Source organism: Octodon degus, unplaced genomic scaffold (assembly GCF_000260255.1).
Source record: "Octodon degus isolate 3935 unplaced genomic scaffold, OctDeg1.0 scaffold00064, whole genome shotgun sequence".
NCBI lineage: Eukaryota > Metazoa > Chordata > Mammalia > Rodentia > Octodontidae > Octodon > Octodon degus.
In genome coordinates this window covers 10,357,397-10,368,787 of record NW_004524640.1, presented here as the reverse complement: position 1 = coordinate 10,368,787, position 11,391 = coordinate 10,357,397, and the positions used below count along the sequence as shown (strand labels likewise).

The 11,391-nt window shown below is 57.9% G+C and overlaps 1 protein-coding gene across 1 annotated transcript in view; it reads left to right on the top strand.

Annotated features, from left to right (window-relative positions):
* Nucleotides 1-2,707: 2,707 nt before the first annotated feature.
* Kcnj4 (potassium voltage-gated channel subfamily J member 4) overlaps nt 2,708-11,391 on the top strand; it is a 21,006-nt gene continuing 12,322 nt past the window's right edge. Inside the window, exon 1 of the mRNA XM_004634616.2 lies at nt 2,708-2,737. The gene's annotated coding sequence lies outside the window, so the exon portion shown is untranslated. The remainder of the gene's footprint in view (nt 2,738-11,391) is intronic.

Below are 11,391 nucleotides of genomic sequence, written 5' to 3'. Positions count from 1 at the left end.
ATCATCCTCAAGACAGCTGCCCAGCGCAGGTGTTCTCCTTCCCACTCAACAGCTGAGACCCAGGTGCAGCGAGGACAGGTGAGTGGTCCAGGGTAGGGATTGTCTTTCTTGGTGTCCCAAACCTCTGCCCACCTGGAGCTGCCCTCCTGCTTCTTACCTCTTCCTCAGCCACCCTACTTGTGGGGCTAGAGCACCTGACCTCAGGGAGCAGCACAGGCCCAGCCAGGTGACCCCTTCCCTGCCACAACTGTAACCTGGCATTGGGGGATCCATCCTGCAGGAGAAGTCTGCACCTAGGTGTCCCTGACCTGCACCCTGCCTTCTCTCTGTCCTCTCTCCCCTGCACCCACACTCCCTGCATCCCGCCACTTCCCGCCTGTGCAAGGCACCAAGGTATACACTGTTGCTACTTGGGTGCTTAGGCTGCTGGTCCCCCCATCCACACACATGTGAAATTCACACCAGGGGACATCAGTCCTGCCGGCTGCCTAAGGGCACAGCAGGTTCACAGGGGGGTAGGAAGGAAGGTACCAATGGAGACAGTACCCTGTGGCCCTCCAAAGTCTCTACAAAGCAGGAGCCCCTACGCACTGGCCACCACTCTGAGCTATGCCCTTTTTTCCCCCCCGCATCCACCAAGCTGAACCTGTCCCCCAGCATAGGCATGTGTTAGGTTCTGTAAAGTGCAATAAACAATTAACAATAACAATTAGAAATAAACAATTCAGGAAAGGTCATGTAGCTCCTCAGCACTTTTGAGCCTGGTTGACCTGACTCCCAGCCTCCAGGAGTATGCAGTACTGAACCCTACTCATGCTCATCCTGGGGGCTGGCGCAGGGCAACTGGCAGAATGAGTGAGTTGCTGGAGCCATGAGGAGGCCCTCTTGGGGAAGTGACACAGGAGGCCAATCTTGGAGAAGAGCTGGGGATCCCTGGGCAAAGAACTGAGAAGGGCATTTTACGCAGAAGGAACCGCACACACGGAGAAGTGTGGAGGCATCTGGTGTGTTCTGGAATCTGTGGGAATCGGGGTGTACGTGTGGGTATGTGGTACGCAGGATAAGGTGGGACTGAGGAGTTGGCACTGGGCCCCTTCGGGCAGGGTGCTCTCACAGGGAAGGCAATAGTCATAGTGGTCCTGTCCTCAGGGGTCAGCCAGGAGGAAGGGAGGAGGGACTTTAAATTCACCCAGCTCTCCTCCACCTGTCTGTCTCTGAACCAAAGACAGCCAGGATCCCAGAAAGTTCTAGGTCTAAGCCTTCTTTCTTTCCTCCTGCCCCTTCGAGAGAGAAGCACGGATGCCAGTGAAGTGATAGAAGGGCCACGACACAGCCCGCTCACCGACGACTGCGGGGTGCAGGGGCTGCCCGAAGACAGGGCCCAGACGGGGGGGGGGGGGGGGCGCAGGGCTGCTGCAGGGCTGCTCCCTTAGGAAGACTTAGGTTAGTAAGATCCGAAATGGGTGCTGGCAGAGAATACGAGCCCAGGGTTTAGCCTGGCTGTGCCACCTCCAGGTGACCTTGGGCGGACCCGCCTGGTGCTCAGAGTGCGGGCCTGGAAAGCAGGCGGTGCTGGCAGGTAAGCAGGAGGCTCCTTGGACTGGGGCCACTTCGGTCTCCTGCAGCAGGTGCTTAGGGTCCCTAATGCTGGACCTTCAGGAGGGAAAGAAGATCCCCAAAGGAAGACCGAACACCCGGGACCCCAAGCTGAACGTTTGCTCCCACCCACCCCTCCCCTGAGGCGAAAAGCCCTCCCCACTCCCCCTGGGGGGCTGGAAAACCCGGGAGCGGATGCACGGAACGCGTTCTGGGAGGAGCGCCCGTGGGCGCAGAGGAAAACCCGGCCAGGATCTTGGGCAGGAGCAGGGCCGAGCAGCCCCTAGCCCAGTCCCCTGCCCGGCGCCGCGCGCCCTATGCGAGCAAGTTTGATGCCGGAGTCGGCACAGGGGACCTGGCAGGGCCTGGCCTCGCGTGCCTCCAAGGGCTCCCGGCTGGGGGCGCGCTCGGCTCCGCAGCGGGGCGCGGGTCACGTGTGAGGAGGGGCGAAAGTGTCACTGCGCGGGGCGGCGTTCGAGAGTTGGGAGTTCTCGGCGCGCCGCAGGCGGCGGGAGCTCTGGCTCCCGGGCAAGCCGGGGACGGGCGGAGGCGGGGACCAGGGTCCCAGACAGAAGGGGCACCTCGAGAAGGAGAGAGACTGGGAAGGACTGAGCCATCCAAGGAGACAGTGAGGGACACGCAGGGAACTGAGGCAGCACAGAAGCCGGGGAGAGGCGACAGGGACCCCTCCGGGAGACAGCGACAGAGCCCGGCCAGCCAGGGCGGCGGGGAGGAGCGGGCAGCGAGAGCGCAGGTGGCAGGGAGCGGGGAGGGGACCCCAGGCCAGGTGGCCACGAGGGTCGCGGGTTGGGGAACAGCGCAGCGGGGCTCAGAGCTAGGTGACAGAGAGGGACTGCGCGGGGCGCGAGCGCGGGCGGCGGGGCGCCCTGGGCCCCGGACGCCGCGCTCCGAGCCCGGGCCGGGCCGAGGATGCTGACGCCCCGGCGGAGCCCAGGGCGCGGCGCAGGGCGGCGCTGAAAGTTGGGCACACGGGAAACGGCGCGGGACGGCGCGGAGACCGCGGACAGGCGCGGACAGAGCCGCGCAGCGAGGGGCGCCGGCTCCCCGCTCCTGCTTGGACACCGGGGGATGTAGCGCCGCCCACGCCTCTGGACACTCGTGAGACCCTCTCCGCCCCGCGGTAAGCGTCCGTCCCCTCGCGCGTGTCTGTGCGTCCCAGCGGCCCGCTCCGCACCTGATACCCTACCCGGGTCCCGCTGTCCCGCGCGCGTTTGGTCCCGTGATTCCCGGAGCCGGCACATTGTCCGGGTGTCAGTGGATGGTCTAACGGTTTTGAGAAGAAGAGAGGTAGAAAAGGCATCTTGACCTCCTGCCCCGGTCATGACCCTCGGCTGCCTCCACCCACCCCCACCCCCGTTGTGCCCCAGAGATTCAAGGCAGCTGACTTGTAGCCAAGTGTAGGGCGTGAGGGTGTCTCTCCCATCTCCCCACCTGCAGCTTTTTTGCAAATGGCCCTGGGATTTGACCAAAATCCCTCTTCTCCTGTGTTTAATATTTACTCTGCCAAGCAACCCAGAGAGGGTGGTCAGAGGTCCAAGAGACGCAGCCCATTCCCCTTGTATAGGGATGGAAACTGAGGCTAGGGAGGTAGAAGACTGCTTTTTCTTCCCACAAAGCGGTGTGATGAGCTGGAGAGAACTTGCCCCGCTACCTGCAGAATGTTCCCCACCTGCATTCTGCCCACCACAAGGGACAGGAAGGGTGCAGTGCAGCAGAGGCTAGGGGAGGCAGGTGGCTGGATCTTAGCAGGGGACCTGTATTTTGATGCCCTGGGGACAGAGGGAAGTGTGTGACATTTCTGCTGACTATCCAGCCCCATGGGCTTCCTGGCTGCAAGCCTTGGGGGTTGCTAAGGACCCAGAGTCACTCAGTGGCCCTGCTCGGCCTCTGATAAGGGAGCAGTGGAAGAATAGGCAAGCTGGGATTAGGGATGGGACATGGTCTGCTGGCCACTGAGCCAGGCTGGAGCCCAGAGGACCCCTGCCTAGAACATTCGATTATAGTTTCCCCTGGAAGGAAGGGTTCTTTCTGGGGTTTTCCACACTGGGCAGCCAACCTCATGCATCTTCCATGCAGGTGCTCAGAAATTAGCTCAGCCAAGGAGACACTGCTGGGTAGGGCACTCAGCTCCCTCAGCCTCAACTTGCACATCTGGGAAATGGGGACATCACTGTCTGCCCCACTGACCTCCAATAGATTCTGTGAGCAGGAGGCTATTCCCAGACTGGGGGAAGCACTGGCAGATGGGGTGAGGATTCATTTACCCTTAAGGAGATGAATAGCTAAATGGGGGGAGGAGGCAAGGGAAATATAGCTGGAGACAGGGGCCTGATCAGAGGCTGGAGAATCAAGGAGTTAGAGCAGGGACCTGGGGCTGGGGAGCTATTCCTCATGACCCTCTGGGCTCCCTTGAAAAGAGGTCTCCTTTCCTAAGCAAAAAAAGAACCTTTGAGGTGACTGTGACCAGACAGCTGGGTCTGGGTTTCTGCTGAGGTCACCTTGGACATCTGGCTTGACTTCTCAGGACCTCAGTTTCTTTCACTGGAGAATGGGGTGGTGATACTGACTTTGCTGAGGTGTTGAGTCCTGTACTGGCTGCACCCCAGTTTGGGGGAGACCGGAGCACAGTAGGAACGAAGTAGCGTAGGGTGCTATAGAGAGCTTCCCAAGCTTCGGATCTGAGGAAAGGAGGAACAGAGCAGGCTTACAGGGCAGGCTGGTTCTTAATGTGGATCTGGGGGTGGTGGGGGCGAGTGCTGAGGGGGGTGTGAGGAGGAGGGGGCCCCTGTGCGGGGACCACTGAGTCACGAGGACATGGAAGCGGCATGACAACCAGCAGCATGGTAACCAGGAAACTAGCAGCGGTGGGAAACGGAGCTGGAGCAGTGTGTTGGGGTGGGGGTGGAGGCCAGGGCTGGCAGGCGAGCCTGGGGGTCAGGAAGCAGCCAGGCTGAGCCTGGGGGGCAACCAGGAGGACTCCTACCAGGCTGACCGAGAAGCAGCTCAGTGTTGCCTTGAAGGAGGGCCGCACCTTGGGGTCTGCAGGGCAGGGGGCCTCTCCAGCACCTCCCCAGGCTCCTCTTCTCCTCCACATCTCCACTTTTCGTGCCTCTCCCCCTAGGATGCCAAATTTGGCTCACGCAATCTGTCGTCTCTCTTCTGAGATTGGCACTGGGACGCAAGCCGAGCGCATTACATCACCGCCCCCCCTGGCGAAGGGAGAGGGAGGGAAAGGGACTGAGGCGGCCGGGGCCAGCGGCCAGCCTGCAACTTTCTTTCCTACCTTCAACTTACCCTTTCCACCTCAGGGGCAGGCCCCGGGAGCTTTTGTGGGCAGCCACGAAAGGCCCAGACGCAGGACACAGCTCCAGTCCTGGGAGATCCCAGGACCCAGGTCATAAGTCAGGCCATAGACTGTCCTCCACCTGGACTACATGAGGCCTGGGAGGCCGAGGACCTTGACTTGCCATTGTCTCACTCTGACCCAAGGCAGGTCCCTCCTCCCTGATGCAGAGCTCACAGCTGTCTGAGCATTGGCCACTCAAGGTCTTGGTGACTCCTGCAAGGAGAGGCCTTAGTGTCCCAGCTCTCCTGGGCCCAGAGGAGGACAGACCCTACATTTGGAATCTCTCCCTGTGACCTTGAGCAAGTGCTGACCCCTTTCTGCCTCATCTCCTGACCTGTAAAACCGGGCTGAGGGCTGAGAGCTCAAGGCAGCCTTCTAATGGAGGGCACCAGGGAGAAGACAATCTCCTGCCCTGAAGCCACAGACACCTGGGGCCCTCTACCTCCAGCAGGCTGGCTGGAGATGGGGAACACCCCTGCCATCGCCGCGATGGTAAGATGGGGTGGGAAGGTGGCTTCAGTAAGTCAGAAGCCTTGGAGCTTTTATTACTGGTCTGATGCCTTCATCTTACAAAGGTGGAAACTGAGGCCAAGGGAGGGTTTCCCTCCCAGGCACTGGGACAGCTCGGGGGTGGGTGGAAAACAGAGCAAGACCCGAACCCAGGGCGCCTGGCTCCAAGCCCAGGCTGGATGTAGAAATGAGGTAAATTCCCACCCGTGGGACCCTGTGGCGAGCCAACAAGACCTGGAGCTCGAGGGACCAGCTCCAGCCTGGCTTCCTGCCCAATCCCTCTCTGCCCCCCCGGGTCCCCTCACCAGCCCCACCCCCATTTGGTCTGTTGAGGGATTCTTTAGATGCTCCTTCGTGAGCCACTTTCAGGCAGTCCCAGGCTGGGACAGGCTAGATTTGAGGCTAAACTGGAAGGTTATGGCCCAGACTAGCAAACTCCCAGAGCCGGAGGCAGCTGTGGATATTTGGTGACACCCTGAGCTCCTAGCTCCCAGGGCTACTTATGTAGAACCAGGGAGAACCCTAATGCTTTTTTTTTTTTTGTTTTGTTTTGGTCTTTTTTTGGTGGACTGGGGATTGAACTCAAGTCTTTGCACTTGCCAGGGAAGCGCTTATTCTACTGAGCCATCTCCCTGTCCCTGAGAACCCTAATGCTAACCCTCTTGACTCCTACTTTGCAGGTAGGGCTGAATGGCACCCCCGCATCCAAGCTCCCAGGCACCCCAGCTATTTTCAAGGAGGCCATGGGAAGTACTGCCCATCCTTACCTGCCCACTTCCCATTGCTATTATGGGCAGGCACTGGGCCGAGAGCTTTCGCAAATTTTCATTTAATCCTCTCAGCACGCCTGCACTGTTGATTTAAAACAGTGATGGAGACACCAGAGCCCAGACAGTCTGTGTGATTTGCCCAGGGTCACAGAGCAAGGACAGGTGCAGGGGCTTGGGCTTGGGTTTCAACTGAGCTGACTCTCCAGCTGACCTTCCTGGACCGTCTTTGGGGCTTTCATGGGAGAAGGGTAGAAAATGTCTCTCACCGGGGCTGGGGCTTGGCAGGAGGTGGGCTAGCCACCTTCACAGCCTGACACCCCCTCAACAATCTTGTGGTGGCTGCGTCCCCTATACCTGTGGCCAGAAATGTGGCATTGCTGGTACAGAAGGCTGAGAGAGTCATGGCTTAGTCAATGCTCTGGGGAGGAGAGATTCAAGGAACAGGGGATGAGGTTACCAGGGAGGGCAGGGGTCACCTCTGTCTTTGCCCTGTCTAGTGATCACCTGCCACCAACCCCCCAGCATCAGTGTCACATGAGAAAACAGTGGGAACTGCCTGACAAGAGACATCCTTGCTGTGGCTCGCTGTGTGACCCCAGGCAGGCAGTCGCCCTGTCTGAACTTGATCTCTTTCCACCAAGGGCCGTGATGGTGTAAAGCTCCTCCCAGCCTCATGGGACCCCGGGGGCCCTGGCAAGGGGCGGGCAGGAATTCTGGGGGCTGGCGTAACCTTTAAGCCTTCTGCGTGGCCTCAGCCCTCCTTGGGGTGTGGGGGATCTCCAGACTCAGCCCTTCTTCTCTTTTTCATCTTTATTTTTCTCCTGCTCCCTCTTCCCCTCACTACGTGGGCTGATCGCTGCTCAAACTTTTAATTCAGATGGTAATTGAAATAATAATATGGGCTGAGGCCCCTCTGCTGGTGACGCTGCAGCTGGTAGAGCTCAGCTATGAATAGCGCTTGAGTCACACACGAGCGCTCCTGCGGGCGCACGCGCGCTAGGCGCAGGGGGCGGTGGGTGGGGTGCGGCATGGGGGGGCAGGGGGCTCACGCTCTGTTAAAATCCGGGTCCTGCCCCCACTTCTCCCCAAGACCTGAGTCAGCACTGCCGCTGTGGTCATTGGGCAGGTCCCTGGGGGACCCTGGAAAACTGGGGGCATGGGTGGTACTTACTTACAGAGGGGAAACTGAGGCCCGGCAGGGGAGTGGCTGCTAAAAGCAGTGAGAACCTGTCTGGGACTAGATTTGAACAGGTGGGGTTTGCCTAAGTTTACATCATGATTCTTTTCTAGGATACATGGGACAGGGACATGTGGGGGTTGGGGTGCTGGGGCTTGGCCCCATCCTGGGCCTCCTCCCAACACATGGGTGCTTGTGCTCCCCAAAGACCCAGAGGGCTGCTGATGCTATTGCTTGGCACCTGGGGTGACAAAGAGGTTTTCTTGGGGGCATTGCCACAGGAAGAGGGACTAGTTCCTTCGTGTGGGACTCAGTGCTGGATTTTAGATTCATGATTTTACTTAATCCTCTCCATCGCCTCTGGAAAATACCACTCCCATTTTTTGGATGAGAAGACTGAGGCTTAGTGAGAAACCAGGGTTTTCTTGGGGCCCAGCACGTATCCGTTGTCCCACTTCTGCCCCCCATTGCTACCCCCAATGCATCCTCCCGAGGGAAGGCTCATCTCTCCTGGCCTGCAAACTCTTTTCTCTGCCTCTGACAATTCACCTGCTCCTCCCTGTGGCTACCTGGCTACAGTCGTTATCTGTCAGGTCATGGAGCAGGTCCCTAGGGGCCACCAGGAAGGTGGTCTTTGGCATTCCCTTCCCGAACAGGAGCTCTGCAGAGGAGGCAGCGTTGCCATGGTGACCCACAGCTGGGAGCTGTGGTCTAGGCATGGAGGGGGGTAGTGGGAGCCACCAGCAGGGCAGAGCAGAGCTGAGTGTTGGGGTGCAGTGGGCAGAGAAGCTGCTAGGCACTGGAATGAGGGGGAAAACTCTCTCCGGTATTCCCCAGCAACCCCGTCGCTCCTGCACCTGTCTTTTCTCCAGCACTTCTCGCAGAAGATGCAAAGGCAGAGCCCAGACACCACAAGGGGTTTGTCCGAGGCAGCACAGCAGTGGAGACAGGGTGGACACTGTACCTGAGCTGCTCCTGACTCTGGGTCCGTTGACCACCAGGGCTGCTGACAGTCACCTCTCTCTTAAGACTGTATCTTTGGGCTTTGGGGAAGAGAAGGCTCTCTCTAATTCCTCTGTCCTGGGAGAATCTCCAGATTGGAGAGAGAATTTTTTTTTTTTTTTCGGTACTGGGGATTGAACTCAGGACCCTGTGCTTGCCAGGCAAGCAGTTACTCTACTGAGCTATCTTCCTGGCCCCACCAGATTGGAGACAGAGAGGAGGAGCAGTCCTTTGTCACAGCAGTGGGGGGTACTCTTAGGCACCCACTGACCCTGTATGACCTTGACAGGTCTCTGTACCCCCTGAGTAGCTCTGTGCAAGGTGAGCAGGGACCCACTGCAGGATGCTTTGGGTGTGTTTGGTTTCTCTCCCTAGTTGTCCCCTCTATCGTCAGAGCCCAGACCTGGTCCTCCAGACTGCAGGGACAGGTGGGACCTCAGCCAGGACAGAGGGGAGGGACCCATGTGTGTGGAGCTGATCTCATCTCCCTAATACTAACAGGAGACTTGGATGTAGGACAGGGCTTTGCTCAGCCTTAAAGTTGGTGGCAGAGTTGGACCCGGGATGCTTACCCTCCACCCCCCACCCCAGACAGAAGGAGCCTAAGACCCTCTGGCCTGTGATTGTCAAGGTCCCTTCAGTCAGCCAGGGGGACAGATTAGAATGTCAGAGGATAGCCTACCTCTGCACATCCCTTCCCTAGCTTTTCTAGCCTCAGGAGTCCCAGCTAAGATCTGCGATGGGAAACAGACCCGGTTCAAGTCCAGCCGTACCCCAAGCTGCTGCTATCCTGGGCAGCCCCTAACCCCTCACGCTGTGCCCATGTGACAGGGTTACCCAGATCTGTGAGCCTGGGAGTTTGTTAGTGTCGTCTACTTTGGGGCTGGACCACTTTGGGTGACAGCAGGTTGCTAGGCCCTTATCCCCCCCCCCAGCAGCCATAATCATCAGCATCCACGTGGTGCCCTACCGCCTTGCACCCCAGTCCTTCCCCAGCGTCCTGGACCTGCTGGGTGGGGGTGGCTGAGTGCACACACTGGCCCTGCAGCTGCAGATCCTGAGGCCACCTGACCTTGGCAGAACCTCTCTCTGGCTGGGCTCCTGGGATCATGCCCCGGACACAGGGCAGCGACTGGGCGGCGAGAGGAGAGGGGATGAGGCAGCACAGAGAAGACTGGAAGTGCCCCCGGTTGGTCACTGAGACCAAGGGCCATGACACAGAAAGAAAAAAGGGCAGCCAGCCATGGGAGAGAGGTACTGTTCCAGCAAGCATGGACAGCACAGAAGAGGCTCATCAACCCAGTCACAGGGTTTACCTAGGAAGGGGTGAGCTCCCTGTCTTGGGAGGTATGTAAGCAACTGCTGGATGGCATCTGCTGGGGGCGGGGAGCAGGGTTCTAACACAGGCCCAGGGGAGGGATTTGCACCTGGAACCCACGGTCTCTGGTCCCTGTTGCTGAGTGTGGGGGTGCTGGGAGCCTAGGGGTGGGGCGGACTGCAGCGATGTGCCCCTACCTCCGCCAGTGGCCTCCACCATTGTGCTCCAGAGCGGCTCCAAAGCGAGCCCTTGGCCGTCACTTCTCACTTGTGGGCTGGAACATGGATTATGTTGCACTACTTTTTTTTTTTTTTTTTGGTGATTCTGGGAAACAAACCTAGGGCCTCATGCATGTAAGGCAAGTGCTCTACCACTGAGCTACATCCTCAGCTCTGCACTAGTTATTGTTTAAAACAAATAAAGAAGAACATTGCAAAACTACCTGTAGTGAGGGTCAGCGTTATTTTGGGATGTGTATGCAGTAGTAAGTAGGAGTAACAAAGAGCTGTTTGCTTTCATTCTTGGTCTTGGTTGAAGTTTGAAAGCTGTTGCCCTGTATAGAAATCCTGTAGGTGGCTGGGTAGGTTCCTTTCTCCTGGACGTTGGGTTCCTAAGAATATAAGAGCCAAGAACTGGGCATGGTGGTGCACGCCTGTAATCACGGCACTCGGGAAGCTGAGGCAGGAGAATTGTTATGAGTTCGAGACCAACCTGAGGCTACAAAGTGAGCACAAGGACAGCTTGAACTGCATAGCAAGACCCTGTCCTAAGGGGGTGGGGAATATATATATATATGCCAAAACCCCATCTACCCACCTAACCACTCATCTACCATAAGGTGCCGTCTGCCCCTAAAGCGGGCACCATTTCCAGTAGGTTCAGCAGCTCACCAAGCCAGTGCCTCCTGCCCAGCTCCCCACGGCCAGCTAGCACTCTTAGAGCCCTGGCCCTACATGGGCCAGATTTCCCATTCTCTGCCCAATCCAGGTATGTCTGGCTCACCACACCTCTTTTGGGGGACCTTCTTTCTACTCTCCTGGTTGTGTGAACCCTTTGGCTCTGGTCCTTACATGGGACACTGAGCTCAGCAAGGGAGGGCTTCCTCCCATTCACTTCTCTTCCCCCAGCAGATAGTAGGGGCTCAATAAGCATTCATTCAATTGTTACTGGTAGAGCACCCTCCCAGGCTTGGTGCTGTGCTGTGTTGGAGCCATATCAGGCAGGGAGCATTCCTGAGCATTCCAGCTCAAGAGGACAAATAGATAGATAGATAGATGATAGATAGATAGATAGATAGATAGATAGATAGATAGATAGATAGATAGAGATAGGGATAGAGATATGTATTTTAGGGAAGGGTCTACAGGGTGTTCAGGATCTCACTACTAGATCCGACTCGTAGTGATCTGCCTGTTTACAGCTTCCCAAGAGCTGGGATTACAGGCGCATGCCACCATGCTCAGTCTCAATTACCATCTCAGTGCACCCCAGGGGTGGGGCTGGCACAGCATGCCGGGGTATTGAACCCCCAGCCCTTGCAGGGAGGACATATTTGGAGTGGTGAATGGATGCATGGGTGGCTGGATGGCTGAGTGGGTGGATGGATGGGTAGATGGATGGATGGATAGATGGATGGATGGATGGATGGATG